The following is a 16,506-nucleotide window of genomic DNA, read 5'->3' as shown; positions in this document are numbered from 1 at the left end:
TCACCCGCGGGTGCTGCCGCGCGCACTCGCGCGTGCGCACTGCGAGCTCAGAATGCACGTCCTCGGGGCCTTCGGGGCGCCGCGCGGAGCGGCCCCGGAGAGCCAGGCCCAAAACGTGCGATTGAGGGACCCGGGCTTGCGCGCAGAGATCTGTCAGGCCGCAGTCGAAAGGACTCGCGGGAGGGACGGAGGAGGGATGGAGGAGGGATGCTCCTCCAGGCCCGCAGGGAATCCCACTGGCGCCTACGTAGAACGAAGAACCCCAGGATCCTTCGCGTGGCGCCTCCCCGTCCCGCAGCCCAAGTTTCCCGGGAGCTCCTGCGGCGCGCGCTGACGTCACGGCCGAGCGCGGCGGCGGTGCCCGAGGCCCCGCCCCCTTCGCGGTTGGGGGTCTGAGAGGCGAGGGGCCTGCGCTGCGGTCGCGAACCCCGCGCCTGGTCGTCTGCGAGCGGGAGGCGCAGGGTGGGTCGTTGTGTGTGTCTCGGGGCGTGCGTGCGTCCCGCAAGCGTGCGGACTTTGCCTGCTTTCGCACGACGGCAGAGCAGCTGTGACACGGATTCGTGGGGCCTAGGAGCTGAGCTGAGCTCCCACCTGACCCTGGGTCCCGGCCCTCGCGGCTGTGGGGCAGTGCGCGTGCACAGAGGCTGCGTTTGTACAGGCGCGCGCTCGTGTAAGGACGCGTGTGAAACCACCGTTGGGACCGCGTGTGCCGGCTCCGTTCTTCTCCCCACCCTCAGACCGTCCTCTGACCCCGGCGGGCTCCTCCGCTCAGCCTGATTCCGACCCAGGGGCCGGGACGACTCTGACGCCCGCGGTTAGGAGCCCAGTGCCCGGGTCCGCGCCCACCCCGACCAGACAACAGCGCCCAGTGCACCCGTCGGAGGTTCCCGTAACCCGCCTCGCCGGGTTCGACCAACACGCTAAGAGCGGTGCACGCGGTTCGGCCAAACGTCCACTCACTAGGTCGCCAGCCGTCCTAAAACGGCCGGACGGAGTCCGCGGGACTGGGCTCCCGGCTTCGGCCGTGGCGGGGCCTCCGCGTGTTCGCCAGCCTGGAGGGCCCGGACAGAGGCTTCCTTACGTAGGCATGGCCGTTGGTGACTGGACTCAGTTTCCAGCCCCTCCTCCTTCCACAGAGCTGGGGGGGTGGGAGTGAAAGCTCGAGCCCTCTAGTCACTTGGTTGGCTCCCCTGACCACCAGCCCCCACCCCAGGCGTCCCTTGTCCCTCCCCCCACCCCCACTCCTACACTGCGGTGCCTTTAACATGACAAAAGACACCCTTCACTCTCTCCTCCCTTAGGAATTCCAACGGTTTGGGGAGCTCAGCGCCAGGAAGGGGCAAAGGACAAGGACCTACTTCTTACTGCAAAGCGCGGTATTGCAGCCTGTTTGGTGCAAATCCAGGGTTTGTGGTTGCGCTGGCCTGACCGGATGAATGAACGAGTTCCCGGGGCTAGATACTAAGAGGAAATGTGTGAGGGACTAATTCTTGGATTTCCGATTGTGTGACAAAGCAGTGGTGATATGAAAATAGCAGTTACCAGAGATGATTATTAGGACTTTTACTACCACCCCTGCTGCTAGCACCTAGCACATCACAGTCCCTGGTCAAAAATGTCTTTTCCACCTAAGGTTTGTTTTTGTATTGTGTTTTTCTAAGATTTTATTTATGTATCAAAGAGAATACATGAATGGGGGTGGAAAAGGGAAGGGGGAGAGAGAGACGGAGAGAGGGAGAAACAGACTCCCCCTAGCAGGGAGCCCAGTGTGGGACTCCATCCCAGGACCCCAAGATGGTAACTTCAGTTGAAGGCAGATCCCCAACCAACGAACCCCCCCAGGAATCCCACACTTAAGGTTTTATTTAATCCTTTACCCTACTCACAGTTGTTTCTAACTGAAATCTCTGGTTTCCAGGTGCATAAATGGAGGCACAAGGAGATTAGGAAAGTACTCATCCAAAGGAGCAGGGCTAGCAAAGGTCAGAGCTGATTTCCGAATCCAGGTCCTGGGGACTTCAAAACCCCTGTCCTGTTCACCCCTTCAGGGGTTTTTCCTTGGAGGAAGCAGCTTCTTGAACAGGAAGATTCTTCTGCACACCTGGTGGTGCTGGAACAAAGGGGATGGCCAAGAAAATCAAGAAAACCTGCAATCTGGCAGTTCTGTGTTTTCCTTAGATCACCTCCCAAGAGTGAGTATCATTCTTTCTGCTGTTTAGGGAAACTTTGGTGGGAAAGTTTGGGAAGCCATGCACCGAAGAGAGCTTTATGAATTTGGACACTGCATGGCTATAGAGAAACCAGAGGGCCAGGGCTGAGATGTCCTAAATCCTGGTAAGGCCCTGGTCTGCCCGTTTCTCTGAATGAGGCAGCCGTCTCCCAAGAATCCTGTGAACGTGTGGAAGGCAACAAGCTTGTACCGGAACCAGGCCCATAGTCCATTCCGTGTCTTTTGTTCTGTCGGTTTCTCGCTGGCCTCTGGAATTTGACTGACACCTTGAAGCTAACACCTGCTGTTGGGGAAGGCGAGTTCCCTCAGGAGTTCACTGGCGCAGGGTGGGGGGGGTGGGGGTATCCACAGGCCCTGAGGCTGCTAAGTGAATTTGGGAATGAAGGTATGAATAAATAAATCCTGATAGTTTAAGCATACAAACCTGAGATTGAGAGACTGCGCAATTTCTTAACAAATGAAATTTTGAGAGCTCTGGGTTCAAGCCAGAAATTTCTGGCACAAAGTCACAATGATATTCTAGAGCTTGATCTTAAGCCACTTTAGTATTTCATTTATTCTTTTATTTATTCAATATATTCTTTAGTTTCTATTATGTGCAAGAATTTTGCCAAGCTGGTATAAAACAGTAGAATCATAACTAATAGAGGTGGTATCCACAATCGTGGAGATTGATGTAGGAAAGATGCTAGGGCTCAAAGCCAATGTCTAAAAAAGAATTCCTAAGACGTCTTTGGTGCAAAAAGGTGGTTTTATTAAAGCATGGGGCACAGGACCTGTGGCAGAAAGAGCTGCACTGGGGGTGGGTGGGGAGGTGCCTGGCTGGTTTAGTGGCTGAAACATCTGCCTTTGGCTCAGGTCATGGTCCCAGGGTCCTGGAATTGGGTTCCCTGGGCTCCCTGCTTCTCCCTCTGCCCCTGCCCCAAATCATGCTCTCTTCTCTTTCTCAAAATTAAAGAAAATCTTTAAAAAAAAAAAAAATAGGAAGAAAGAAAGAAAGGAAGGAAGGAAAGAGCTACTACACTGGGGTCAGGAGGAGTGGCTTATTATATACTTTCAAGTTGGAAGAGGGTTAGGAATAGTGTAAGTCTCTACAGAATTTTGGAAGCAAGATTTTCAGGACTTTCAGAGGGCTAACTATTGTTACAAAAAGGCCATTTATTACCGTCTAATAAAACCTGAGTCATGAGACCCTTCAGATCTACATTGGTGGGTCATACATCCGGAGATGAATGCCAACATGTATTTGAGGGGGTCTATGTAGAGATAAAGGAAGTTTCCAAAAGAATTTTTTTTTAAGATTTTATTTATTTGACAGACAGTGAGAGCAGGAACACAAACGCGGGGGTTGGGGTGTGGGGAGAGGGAAAAGCAGGCTTCCCACCGAGCAGGGAGCACAGTGCAGGGCTCAATCCCAGGATTCCAGGATCATGACCTGAGCCAAAAGCAGACGCTTAGCTTCACAACTGAGCCACCCAGGCGGCCTCCAACAGAATTTTTATATGTTAAAGGAGACTTAGAGGATGGGGGGGGGTGGTCCAGTGGAATTGCCTTTTACGCTTAGCAAAGTGTCAACATCCTGGCAGCTGAGTTCCTAGAGGAATGTCACTCTGCCTTTTTCCAGGACTTGTCAGTGGGCTGTAAGTAATAAGGAAATTCAATAATTTTTCTTCTGCCTTTGTTTCTCACCTCAGAACTATAGAAGAAAGCGTTCTGGAGGATTGAAAGGAAATAAAGGATGTCTCTTTCTCTGATAGAAGAGAGTCCTACAGATATGCCGTCACATGTAGCATCTGCTTCTTGTCTGAGAGGACTTGCTGCCCTCTAGCCCAAGAGAAGGCCCGTATAGTCTCTCATGCCAGCTCTTCCCAGGCACAGACTCATGGAGCCTTTGAGGCAAGGATAACAGCTGCCTATTTTGAGACGTTTTGTTGTGTGATAAGAACAAACTCACTAGGGGCATCTGGGTGGCTCAGTTAAAGCCTCTGCCTTTGGCTCAGGTCATGGTCCCAAGGTCCTGGAATCGAGCCCCGCACTGGGTTCTCTGCTCAGCGGGGAGCCTGCTTTCTCCTCACTCTCTGCCTGCCTCTCTGCCTACTTGTGATCTCTGTCAAATACATAAATAAAATCTTCAAAAAAACCCCACAAAAAACTCACTCGTTATAGAGTATCAGTCAGGTGTCCACCACGTGTCGCCATCGAAATCTGCAGTCACACACTTGGTTTCTTTACACCTGTCCCGGGCAGATCAGCAGGAGAAATTACTGCTTGCCCAAAACATTCTTAAGCAAACACATCTGGGCCACTGCGCTAATGAGTACCATAGTGTTCACTCTTTATTTCCACGTTCCATCCTCCCACAGCCCCCCGTCACACAGTCATGTGTGTCAAAACTGTTGTCTCTCCTCTACTTTACGACGACTGTCATTTTCTTCTAATCTCCTCAGTGTATAGTGCCACCGTGCAGGTGGGGCAAATGGCAGAATCAGCTTTAAATCCGAACACGTCAGCACCTATACTGCACGTACAGTGAGTGAGTGTTTCAGCCAGAAGGCAGACACCGACAACCTGGGCACACCAAAAAATCCCATGCTGTTCGAAGAAAACAACTCATATTTAAGGATATTTAAGGGCACAAACAAGTTAATCATTTTTTAAAAAGTGGGGAAAATTGATACTATGTTACTTAATCTGCAAAGACTGGGCTGCTGCAACTAAACTAGATACCTTATAAACTGCAGGAATTTATTTCTCATGGTCTGGAGCCAGACAGGAGGCTGTCGGTGTTTCTGACCGGCAGACACAGGCACACTCTTGCAAATCATTGCATTTTGTTGAATGTCCTATATAAAAGGTGCTCTTACCTACACCTTTCTGCCAGCCTAGTATATTCTGTATGATTGGGCAACTAGGCAGACAGACAGAACTTCCTGTCCTCCGATGACCGACCGATGACTGAGGATCAGGCTCCTCTGTTTCCCACAGACCTATATTTTACTTCTCCGATCACTACTGGAAATTTACACGGTTGATTGTGACATCATATGCATGTGTGTATGTGAGTGTTATAATATAAAACTGTATACAGCTAAATAAACAAAGCTTGAACAATGAACACATTTATATATAAAATGTATATATAAAGAAAACATGTTTATGTATAAAATTTATATGCAAAACCTGTATTTATGTAAAATATATTTTTAAAACTATAAACATAAACTACGTAAACATTAAAACTCTAAATAAATAGGGGCTCCTGGCTGGCTCAGTCCATGCAGCATGCGACTCTTGACTTTGGGGTTGTGAGTTTGAGCCCCATGTTGGGTACAGAGATCACTTAAAAAAAATCTTGGGGTGCCTGGGTGGCTCAGTGGGTTAAAGCCTCTTGATTTTGGCTTGGGTCATGATCCCAAGGTCCTGGGATTGAGCCCCACATTGGGCTCTCTGCTCAGCAGGGAGCCTGCTTCCTCCTCTCTCTAGGCCTGCCTCTGCCTACTTGTGATCTCTGTCTGTCAAATAAATAAATAAAATCTTTTAAAAAAATCAAAATTAAAAAAAAGAAAAAGGAAAAATAATTTTAAAACAAACTAAATATATAAACATAAAAACAAAATTATAAACCTATGTATACATGTCTATAGAAAGTTTTATATCTAAAATTTAACAAAATTTGTAAGTATGAATATATAAAATATTTTATGAAAAACATAAAACTAAATAAAACTAAACAAAAACTTGAAATTATAAACATAAAATATATGGGGCACCTGGGTGGCTCAGTGGGTTAAAGCCTCTGCCTTTGGCTCGGGTCATGATCTCAGGGTCCTGGGATTGAGCCCCACATCGGGCTCTCTGCTCAGCAGGGAGCCTGCTTCCTCCTCTCTCTCTGCCTGCCTCTCTGACTACTTGTGATCTCTCTGTCTCTGCCAAGTAAATAAATAAAAAATCTTAAAAAACAAAACAAAACAAAACATAAAATATATGTGCTTATACATAATTTTTATGTTCAATTGTTTTGAAAGTGTGCAATTTTCACAATTTTCACTTATATTTTCCTTTGTATCCTAGAGTTGTTTAATGGAGATATTTTATAATTTCTTGTTGTAAACATCTTTATGTTTTCATTTTCTCCTTTAAATCTCTTCATTTCCTACATGTGAGCATAAATGTCACTTGTCATTTCAATTTTTGGAGGTATGGATGCTTTCTTTGTAACCTGACCAAATATATGGTCATAGGAAAAGGATTCTATGTATGTTTGAAAAGAGGTTTATTTTCTTTTTCTCTTCTTTTTTTTCTTTAAGATTTTATTCATCCATGATAGAGAGAGAGAGAGAGAGAGAGTGCACGAGCAGGGGAAGAGGCACGAGGAGACGGAGAAGCAGATTCCCCCCACCCAGCCAGGAGCCAGGAGCCAGGAGCCTGACATGCGGCTCCATCCCAGGACCCTGGAAATCATGACCTGAGCCGAAGGCAGACACTCAATCATCTGAGCCACCCAGGAGCCCCAGAGGTTTATTTTCTGTTGTCTGTGGTCTGCTCATTTCCTGGCCCTGCGTAGGAAAATTCTGAAGAAATAAAGGCAGAGACAGGCCACCCCAAAGGTGTCCCTGGGTAGACTTTTAGTCCTTAGTTAGGCTCCGAAGGAATCAGGAGAAACCGTGGCTACCTGAACACTTCGTTATAAACTTGCTCCGAGAAACAGAAGTGGGAAGAAACAGACCAAATTGTTGACAGTGGCCATCTATGTAGAACACCAATTATTTTCAATATTCATCTTGATAGCTTACACTACCCTCCCCTCTTTTTTTCTAAAATAAGAAGTTCTTACTCTTCCCAATGTAAAGCCAGACCACATTATTATGGCTAAATCATGGGAAGCCACATTTATCCATTTACCACAATTCTATCTGATAATAAATAAATTATCTTTGAGATATTTCTCCCTCAGTATAATGACTAAGCAGAAAGGGATGTGGTTGGAACCACTAAAGAGCTTTAGGTCCCCTAATCGCTGACAGTTCAGTTCCTCCGGCTGGACCCCTTCCTGTGGAAATCAAAGAGCGATGCCCCAGGCACAGACCTGAGCTTCTCCCAAAAGGGGGGCCCCACGGGAGCACTCAGGACGACTTCCCAGCAGCTCCCACCCTGGCAGCACTGTCTCCCCCAGAGAAGGAGCCACAGTTATTGGAAGGTCCTGGTTAAAACTGCCCAGCTCTGAGCAGGGCAAGTCGGTGGGCGGCAAAGGAGACAGGACACACGTGATGTCCCTCATTCTAATTGTCCAGTGTCTGTGGGGCACAGCACAGGGTGAGAGGGTGCGCGTTTAGCCCAGGAGACCCATCTCTCAGTGCCATCCTCAAATGTTCTTGGACTATGAGAGTAGATTAATTGGGTATCCGGGAAGCATGAGTTCCTCTCTCTGGAACTTGAGAGAAATGGCCCATTTCTTGCAAAGGAGAGATCAACAATAGCACCCTTTTTATTCAGAGGGATGAAAAGGATTCTGGAGGAAATGAACAAGCACAGACAGTATTTGCAGTACTGAGGGTTTTTTTTTTTTTTTAAGGTTTTATTTATTTGAGACAGAGAAAGAGAAGGAGAGAGAACACTAGCAGGGGGAGCAGCAGAGGGAGAGGGAGAAGCAGGCTCCCCACTGAGCAGGCAGCTCAATGCGGGACTTGATCCCAGGACACCGGGGTCCTGACCTGAGCCGAAGGCAGACGCCTCACTGACTAAGCCACCCAGGCGCCCCAACACTGATGCTTCTCCTGGTGGCAAATTCATGGCGCTTTGGATCTCGTTGCACAAAGCTTGACAACTGATTTCTTACTCACCCTGGTCACTTTCATGTGTGTGATGTGTTCCTGGCAGCTAGATGGACCCCGGTGTGCGGGCGGCCAGATCGAATGGAGAGACGGATCACAGCCTTTCTCACCACCAGTGGCTCTAATCTTTGGGGGCCACGAAGTGGCCTATAGAGAGAATTTGGCTTGACACAGTTCGGGGAGGGGTCATACTGTTCCACAGAGTCCAGTGGGCGGAGGCCAGGGGCACTGCCAACATCTCACAGTGGACACACCGCTCTCCCTGAAGAGCTGCCCTGACCGAATTTCACCAGTGAGGGGGCTCACAAGCCCTGCCTTACATGGACAGAAACTTCTTCCATGTGACTTTTCAACGGATTCATAGTTCTGCGTTTTGCAGTATCCTCTGATTTAGCCAATCCTCCCAACTGCTCATACAGTTTCTCCCTTAAATATACTGTCATTCCCAGGGCGCCTGGGTGGCTTGGTTGGTGAAGTGTCTGCCTTTGGTTCAGGTCATGATCCTGGGGTCCTGGGATCAAGTCCTGAGTCAGGCTCCCTGCTCAGTGGGGAGCCTGCTTCTCTCTCTGCCTGCTGCTCCCCCTGCTTGTGCTCTCTGTCAAATAAATAAAATCTTAAAAAAAAATTTAAAAAGCCTTCCTCCAGACTGAAGGGGGTACCAGGCCCCCCTGGAAAAGGATGCCTCACCCGCTCTGTGGGCTGAGATGCCCGTTGGGACTCTGCTGTGGTGCCTTCTGGGCTCTGCACCAGCCTCCAGCCCACCTGAGCAAGGGGCTCCCAGGCCTCCTTCTGAGAGGCCTGGTGATGGGCTTATCCGCGGCGTCATCGACCTGACTCTGATCAGAAGTTACTCCCTCCTGCACTTCACCTCAAGACCACTTTGCAGAGCTCTGCCATGTGAACAGGGAAGGGGGGGCATGGGTTATGGGGATGAGGTTGTGGGGGCCTAGTCATGCCTGCAGGGACATTTCCCATGACACACAACTCCTTGTCAACTTCCATTCCAGTCTGTTGTGTCTTACTCACAACACCCTGGGTGTCCCCATTCTGGACTTCAGGGACATGGTGTCCCTGGCCCTTCAGAAGACTGACTCTGCCTTGGTCACTAGGGCCTCATTCCCAACCACAGCTGTCACGGCACCCTCCCTCCGGCTCTGGTGGCTAGAGCAACCAGATCGACTCTTTCCATTCCAGTGGCATGATACCTGGGACTTTACAAAATTCCCCTGGTGAGTAGCCCTGTGACCTCCATTATTATGCTTAATTACATCCCTATTACAAGCATCACTGGCTTTCTTTTCTTTCAAAAAATTTATTTATTTGAGAGAGAAAGTATGCACGAGCAGGGTGAGGAACAGAGGGAGAGGGGGCGTCCTCAGGCAGACTCCCCGCTGACACAGGCTCAGTCCCACAACCTCGAGATCAGGACCCGAGCTGAAATCAAGAGCCTAACGCCCAACTGGCCGAGCCATCCAGTCGCCCTGGCTTCTTATTTTCACAAAACCAGTCAATTCTTTTGAGCCTCCTGGTCCTACACTACAAAGTGAGGAATACGACAGTCTTCCTGGAGGCTGCGGAAGGATGGGGGAATGACATGAGGGTGAGGGGTGAGGACAGGCGAAGTCCCAGTGTGGTGGCATTTTGATTCTTCCCTCCTCGTCTCCATCCGTCTATTCCTTCACCTTCCTGTTATCACTGGCAGTTCTGTGCACCACATGCTGACGTATCTGAAATCATATTAAGATCTCACACCCTCTGATCGTCAGGCTACCAGCCTTTCAAGTTCTTGGGTGACAGTCGTATCTTGCCCAAGAGATACTATTTACACATCACAACCCTTACAAAAACGGTCGTGATAGTGGCAACCCTTAAAGGAGCATGCTGACATTGCTGGGATTTTTCTAAGAAATTCTCATCTTGGAGAATCTGCGGTAGAGAGGAATTGTGCCTTCACTCTTGGCTGGGGATTTCAGAAGCCGTGAGCCCCAACCCCTGTACCAGCAGGAGAGCAGAAGAGAAATGGTGCATGGAGTGTTCTCAAAAGAAGGCCTGATTTCACTCTCTGTTCTTTCATGTGTTCCTGCCTGGCTGTCAGAGAGAGGTCTGTACCCATGGTGTTTTCAGGCTTCAGACTTGGATTCTAACGCAGCTTTTAAAAAGAAAGATATACAAATGAACACCAAAAACAATTGTCTGGCCCTCTGAATGACTTAGTCACATGACATATTTCAAAAAATGCTATGGAAGGATATTCTCTCTTCCTATTTAATCTAGCTTGTGTTCAGTGCCAGATAAATGGGGCTAGCCAGCCAGAGAGAAAGAGAGCGATTCTGAATTATGTCCAGCATGCTGAAAGATGGGACAGAGGCACAGTGGTGCAGTGCAGTGGTTGCCATAGAAACTGAGACACATTCCAATTAAAGTAGCTTTCTCGAAAGGGGAAGTGGGATTTGAATTTTAACTTAAGAGATGAGATATTTACCCACCACGCCATGCCCGCAAATGACACCCTTTCAACAAAAGAGAAAAGAGTGTTGAGAAGCCTGGGGATCTGTTACGTTGGCGTCAGACATGCAAGTTTTATAGAGCGCTCTCCCTGGTATCCATGTTTTCTCTCACTTCTCCCAAATCGTTGTACCCTTCATCCTGCTTTTTTTTTTCTTTTAAGATTTTATTTATTTGAGAGAGAAAGAGCACATGAGCAGGGGTGGGGGGAGCAGAGCAAGAGGGACAAGGAGATTCCCTGCTGAGCAGGGATCCCAATACGGGGCTGGATCCCAGGACCCCAGGTTCATGACCTGAGCCGAAGGCAGACAGTTAACCAGCTGAGCCAGCCAAGCATCCACCCTTCAACTTTCTTGGTGCAAAGAAATGTCAATTTTACTATAAATTAAAAAAAAAAATCCATAGAAATAAAATCTTTTTTAAAAGGTGAGGGAGGGGCACCTGGGTGGCTCAGTGGGTTAAGCCTCTGCCTTCGGCTCAGGTCATGATCTCAGGGTCCTGGGATCGAGGCCCACATGGGCTCTCTGCTCAGCAGGGAGCCTGCTTCCCTCCCTTTCTCTCTCTGCCTGCCTCTCTGCCTACCTGTGATCTCTCTCTCTGTGTCAAATGAATAAATAAAATCTTAAAAAAAAAAGAAAAAGGTGAGGGAGAGCCTGGCTGGCTCAGTCTGTGGGGCATGCAACTCTTAATCTCTGGGTTGTGAGTTCAAGCTCCACACTGGGTAGAGAGAGAAAAAAATAAAATGTTAAAAAAAAAAAAAAGAGAATCCACATAAAATACATCCGTAAAAAATAAAATAGTACCTTAATTCAAGACTGAATCAAGAGTGAAGAAAAACGGGGCAGGGCCAACTTAAGACCCAGACCTCATGAGTCCTCATACCCACGACTCCTGCCTTACTTCTGGAGAGTCCATTTCACAAAGCCCACGGAAAAGAAATCTCCCTCGATGCCATAGAGTTATCCTTGCTAAGATTGAAATTATGGAGAAATGTTTCCAGAAGTTTCGGCAGTCTTTATGCCAGTGCCGCCTCAAAGGCAAGGACATTCAGCAAGAGTGCCATCAGGCAGGTGGCTGGGAGGGGTCCCACAGGCAAGCTCTCTTGCATTGACAAATCCTCCATTTTCTGTTTGTTGAAGTCGCTACCCTGCTCCGGGCAGTCCCTTGTCTTTGGGCAGAGCCGCCTCCCACTTGCTTCCGTGAGCGCTGCAGATGCCTCGTGCCCAGCAGTGTGATCCCGTTGACTCACCACGGTGTTTGGGGTGTGGAAGGCGCCGAGCAACAGCGGCCACAGACCACACGGTTTCTCTGTTGTCTGCGGCGGCTTTTGCACAACAGTGACAGAGTCCGACAATTATGATGGAGGTTGGGTGCTGGCAAGTCTGAAATATTTGCCATGTAAGTCCTTTACAGTAATAAAGTTGGATGGTCCCTTATTTGCACAGGTGAGTGGAGTCTAATTATTTATAACGGGAAAGACTGGAACACCCAGTGCTTTGTTCTTTGGGTCCTTCACATTTCTCCATTTTCCAGCAAATTCTCTGCCCTGATTCTTGCACCGCTAATGTAATACGGCATTGCAAAATCCTGTACCCCCCATGCTTCATCTTCTGGAATCTGCATCACAAGATACTGGTGGGAAGAGGGGGCAGATACGGTCTGTCCCCTCATCCCCTCTATGTGTTTGCATCTGGGGTGTTTATTAATAATAACAATAACGAGTGTCAAATGTGTCATGCCTTTTACAGAAGAAGCCAGAAAAGAAATGATAAAAAGAAATGGAAATGGTTACTTCCAGAGAATCCATGGAAATGAGATGTGAGTGAAACCTCCCTTTGTCTAAATTTTTACATAAATTTCACTTTCTAAAATTTCACCTTAAAATATTTATTTATTGACAGAGAAAGCACAAACAGGGGGAGCAGCAGGCAGAAGGAGAAGCAGGCTCCCCGCCGAACGGGGAGACCAAAGCAGGGCTCGATCCCAGGACCCCGAGACTGTGACCTAAGCTGAAGGCGGATGCTTAACGACTGAACTACCCAGGCGCCCTAAATTTGACTTTTGAACCATGTGGACATTGTACATATTAAAACTTAAAAAATAATTCTATTTTATTTTTTAAACAGTTTATTTATTGGGGTGCCTGGGTGGCTCAGTTGGTTGAGTGTCCCAACTCTTGATTTCAGCTCAGGTCATGATCTCTGGATCCTGAGATGAGCCCCGTGTCTGGCTCTGTGCTCAGCATCGGGTTGGCTTATCCCTCTCTCTCCCCCTCTGCCCTTCCTTGCACTTGTGCATTCTCTCTCTCTCTCTAAAGTAAATAAATAAAAATTTAAAAACAAAACAATTCTATGGGCACCTGGGTGGCTTAAGCATCTGCCTTCGGCTCAGGTTGTGATCCCAGGGTCCTGGGATCAAGCGAGCCCCTCATCAGGCTCCCTATGCAACAGACAGTCTGCTTCTCCTTCTGCCCCAGCCCCCCACTTTGAGCTCTCTCTCTCTCTAATTAATAAATATTTTTTAAAACTCTAAAGATTTATTTAGAGAGAGTGTGCAAGTGAAAGGGAATCTCAAACAGACTCCACACTGAGCAGAGCCTGACGTGGGCTCAAACTCACAACCCAAGATCATGACTGAAGCCAAAGTCAAGAGTCGGACACTTGACCAACTGAGCCTCCGGGCACTCCCAAGAGTCAGTTTTATAAACATCTAAAGCTGTGTGGCCTTGAGGAGGGCACTGAACCTCTCTGTGCCTGTCTGGGTAACAGCAGAGTCCACCTCAATGACTCTGGGTCATTGAAACTCATAGAAACTCAATGAAATCACTTATATATTGCACTTGGCAAAACATCTAGCTTGTGCCTAGGGCTAAAGAAATGTTTGCTATTATCAACTACTGGCTTTAAGGCTGAGCTAATAATCACTACCCTTCAAGTTGCAGGGAAAATGATATGACAATAATGCAGGTAAAGCATGGGACACGTAACAGTCACTCAATAAAAAGCCACTGAATGTTAAGGGTTTCCAGAGAACCAGACCCACACAGTGCAGGGTCCGCGCAGGGTCACACGAAGAGATTTATTATGACGAGTTGGCTTGTGTGTTTATGGGGTCTGGGAAGACCGACAGCCTGCCGTCGGCACGCTGGACACCCAGGAAAGCCTGTGTTGCATATTCCAGGGTCAGGGTCAGTCTGAGAGAATCTGCCCTTCACCCACTGTTTTGGGCTTTTTGTGCTATTTGGGCCCCCAGCCAGCTGGGTGCTGCCCGGCAGAAAGCGGAGCCTTCGGCGTCAGTCGGTCTGCGGAGGCAGATGCCAACGTCTTCTGGAAACATCCTCAGACTCCCCCAGAACTCAGCTTTAACCGAGTGAGCTGTCCACGATCCAATCGAGTTGACACATAAAATTCACCACTGCGGTCGCCAAAAACGGGGTGAGGACTCCACTGATTTTAATAAAAAATCCTGCAAGACCAAACAAATAGGTATCAAGAGATGGCGGGCCACAGGCTACACAGCCAGCCTCTGGATGTGTTTGGCCAACACAGCGTTCACAAAACAATTTTTCTGAGTATCCGTCTCTAAAAATAGAGACACTTTCCACGTGAACTGGGATTTCTTGGGGGGGAAAATCACAATTGAGGGGAATTCTAGGTCTGCATCCCTGCGTGGCAACACTCTTCTAGGGATTTGGGATGGATTCCATCTTCAACTATCCCCATCGCTCCCCATGACTCCCAGCCTGCCAGCATCCCTCACCTGCACCATCTGCCTGGTGAGAACCGAGTTCAAGAACAGCAGCTCACAAGCAACCCCCATCATTGAGCTCGGCTGCGCAATGGCGCCATGCGGCCACCAGGTGGCACCATGGCGTGTACAGTTCAACCACTAGAGGGCGCGCGAGTACTCCCCTGGGGCCCAGCAGCCTTCAGAAAGCTACTCCCATCGGAGGTGGTCCTGCTGGGTGCTGGGAGCACCAGGTGTGACTTCCTTATTCCTCATAAGGGAGTTGTGCCTCCTGCATGGCAGCAGGGGGAACTGAGGCTCAGAGAGAGGCCGCATTTGTAAAACCAGGCAAAGCATCTCTCCGGGGGGCCAGAGGGGTTTAAGGACCTACTGTGGGTCCCAGGTTTGGCAGAACTGCTGCTGCTCCGGGTGTACTCCGCAGACCGCACCTCGTGACTTTTATTATCAGAGTTGCTGAGTCATGATAACTAGATGCATCTGACCTTCGGCCCTGTGGCTGCTCGGGACAGTGAGGGAACCAGACACTGGGCTGGTCCACAGCACGCTGAGTCACGGCCACATTACTCAGCCTCCTTGGCGGCTGGTGTGAGTAGAACATGGGCAGAGTGATGTACCACCTTTACCCTCTTTCACCCAATCTGTCCCTTCCTTTATACCGCACAGCACTTCTTCCCAGAAGTCCTCCTGGAGAAACCCTGGCCCTGCCTTCCCCTCTCCGAGCGTGGGGGAAGGAAGTACTGACTTGCTTGTGATCCCTTGAGATCCCATACTTTTCCTCATCACAGCACGTGCCACACTCATGGCTGCGTATTCATCTGTTTGCCCACCGCCTGCCCACACCACCCCATCCCAAAGGACGCTGAGGTGCAGCTGTCACCCTCGCCCCAGCGTGGGCTCTGAGTTCCAGGAATGATTGAGGAGGTGCTTCTTGGGGTAAGATGTCCTGGCCGCCAGCCTGGACTGGGCACCGGAGGAGCTCCTTCTCCCTTCCCGTCTGAGTGAGACAGAATCGACGCGTAGTAGGTAATACCGTGTGAGCTTAAGGTACACAGTGTGGGGACTCCACACCCTGTGTTGCCAAAATTATCGCTACTGTTCACTAATGCCTCCGTCCAGCTGTGCAATTACCATTTCCTTAAAAATTGGAGCAGCACTGGGCACCTGGGTGGCCCAGTCAGGGGGGGCATCCTTCGGCTCAGGTCATGATCCCAGGCTCCCGGGACCGAATCTCACATGGGGCTCCCTGTTCAGCGGGGAATCTGCTTCTCCCTCTGCCCCTCCCCCGGCTCATGATCTCTCTCTCTCTCTCTCTCTCAAATAAATAAAATCTTAAAAGAAAAAAATTGGAGCAGTACCCGCTGGGGCCAAATGAAGCCCAGTCTCTGGGACGGAGGCTCCAGGTGACCCCAAAGTAAATGGAAGCGTGCGGCGCAGATCCTGGTGCTTCTGTCACGGTCTCGTTTAAGTCAAAAGAGAGCAGGAGCCTTTCTTGGGGGGAATGGGGCCCCAGGAATCTAGAAAGGGGTTCCATGTTCTGACTCTGCCTCTAACTGCAATGCCTGTTGTCTGCGGGTGTCACTAGTAATTCTCTGACACCAGTGGGGCGTCCTACAATTCAACCCAGTTCTGATGCCATTACCACACAGTGCATCACATCCCACAGGTGAAGGGCTCGGTCCCATAAGACTGCCCTCCCCCAACCTTCAGACACCAATCCAGGTTGTCCCTGAGCTTCTGACCAACCAGCTGTCAATCAGAGGGTCCCAGGACCCCCTCCTCAGGCTCAATTAATTTGCTAGAGCACCTCACAGAATTCCGACTCACTAGAAAACTGGTTTATTATAAAAGCAGGTAACTCGAGAACAGCCAGATGGGAGAGATGCTTAGGGCCAGGTATGGAGGAAGGGTGTGTGGAGACCTCCCCACCTCTGCCCTCGTTCACCAACCTGGGAGCTCTCAGAAGCCCGCCCTTTCAGGGTTTTGTGTCGGTGCATTATATAGGCATCACTGATGAAATCACTGGCCATTGGTGTTGGATTCAACCTCCGGCCCTTCTCCCAACCCCAGAGGTCAGGGATGGGACTGGAAGTTGCCACCAGCCAAGACTTGGTTGGTTGGTTCCCTTGGTAACCAGACCCACCCCTGGGTGTTTGCCCAAAGTCCCCTCATACATCAGTTAAAAGCACCTTCATC

At 49.3% G+C, this 16,506-nt stretch overlaps 1 protein-coding gene and 1 long non-coding RNA gene across 4 annotated transcripts in view; one reads left to right on the top strand and one right to left on the bottom strand.

Annotated features, from left to right (window-relative positions):
• ZNF667 (zinc finger protein 667) overlaps positions 1-16,506 on the bottom strand; it is a 48,885-nt gene that overhangs the window by 28,893 nt on the left and 3,486 nt on the right. The window contains exon 1 of one of the 3 annotated variants that reach the window (XM_032324667.1): positions 1,960-2,057. The exons of 1 other annotated variant lie outside the window; for it this stretch is intronic. The gene's annotated coding sequence lies outside the window, so the exon portion shown is untranslated. Of the gene's footprint in view, positions 1-4; positions 295-1,959; positions 2,058-16,506 lie in introns of those variants that run through there. One more of the 3 variants, XM_032324668.1, reaches the window with a different exon arrangement.
• On the top strand, positions 1,112-4,257 carry LOC116579436. Its single transcript, XR_004281248.1, has 3 exons — positions 1,112-1,633; positions 1,919-2,192; positions 3,925-4,257. It is a non-coding gene; the product is annotated as an uncharacterized LOC116579436 (long non-coding RNA).

This window comes from Mustela erminea, chromosome 19 (assembly GCF_009829155.1).
Source record: "Mustela erminea isolate mMusErm1 chromosome 19, mMusErm1.Pri, whole genome shotgun sequence".
Taxonomy (NCBI): domain Eukaryota; kingdom Metazoa; phylum Chordata; class Mammalia; order Carnivora; family Mustelidae; genus Mustela; species Mustela erminea.
The sequence above is the reverse complement of the archived record's forward strand: the minus strand, read 5'-3'. Positions and strand labels throughout refer to the sequence as shown.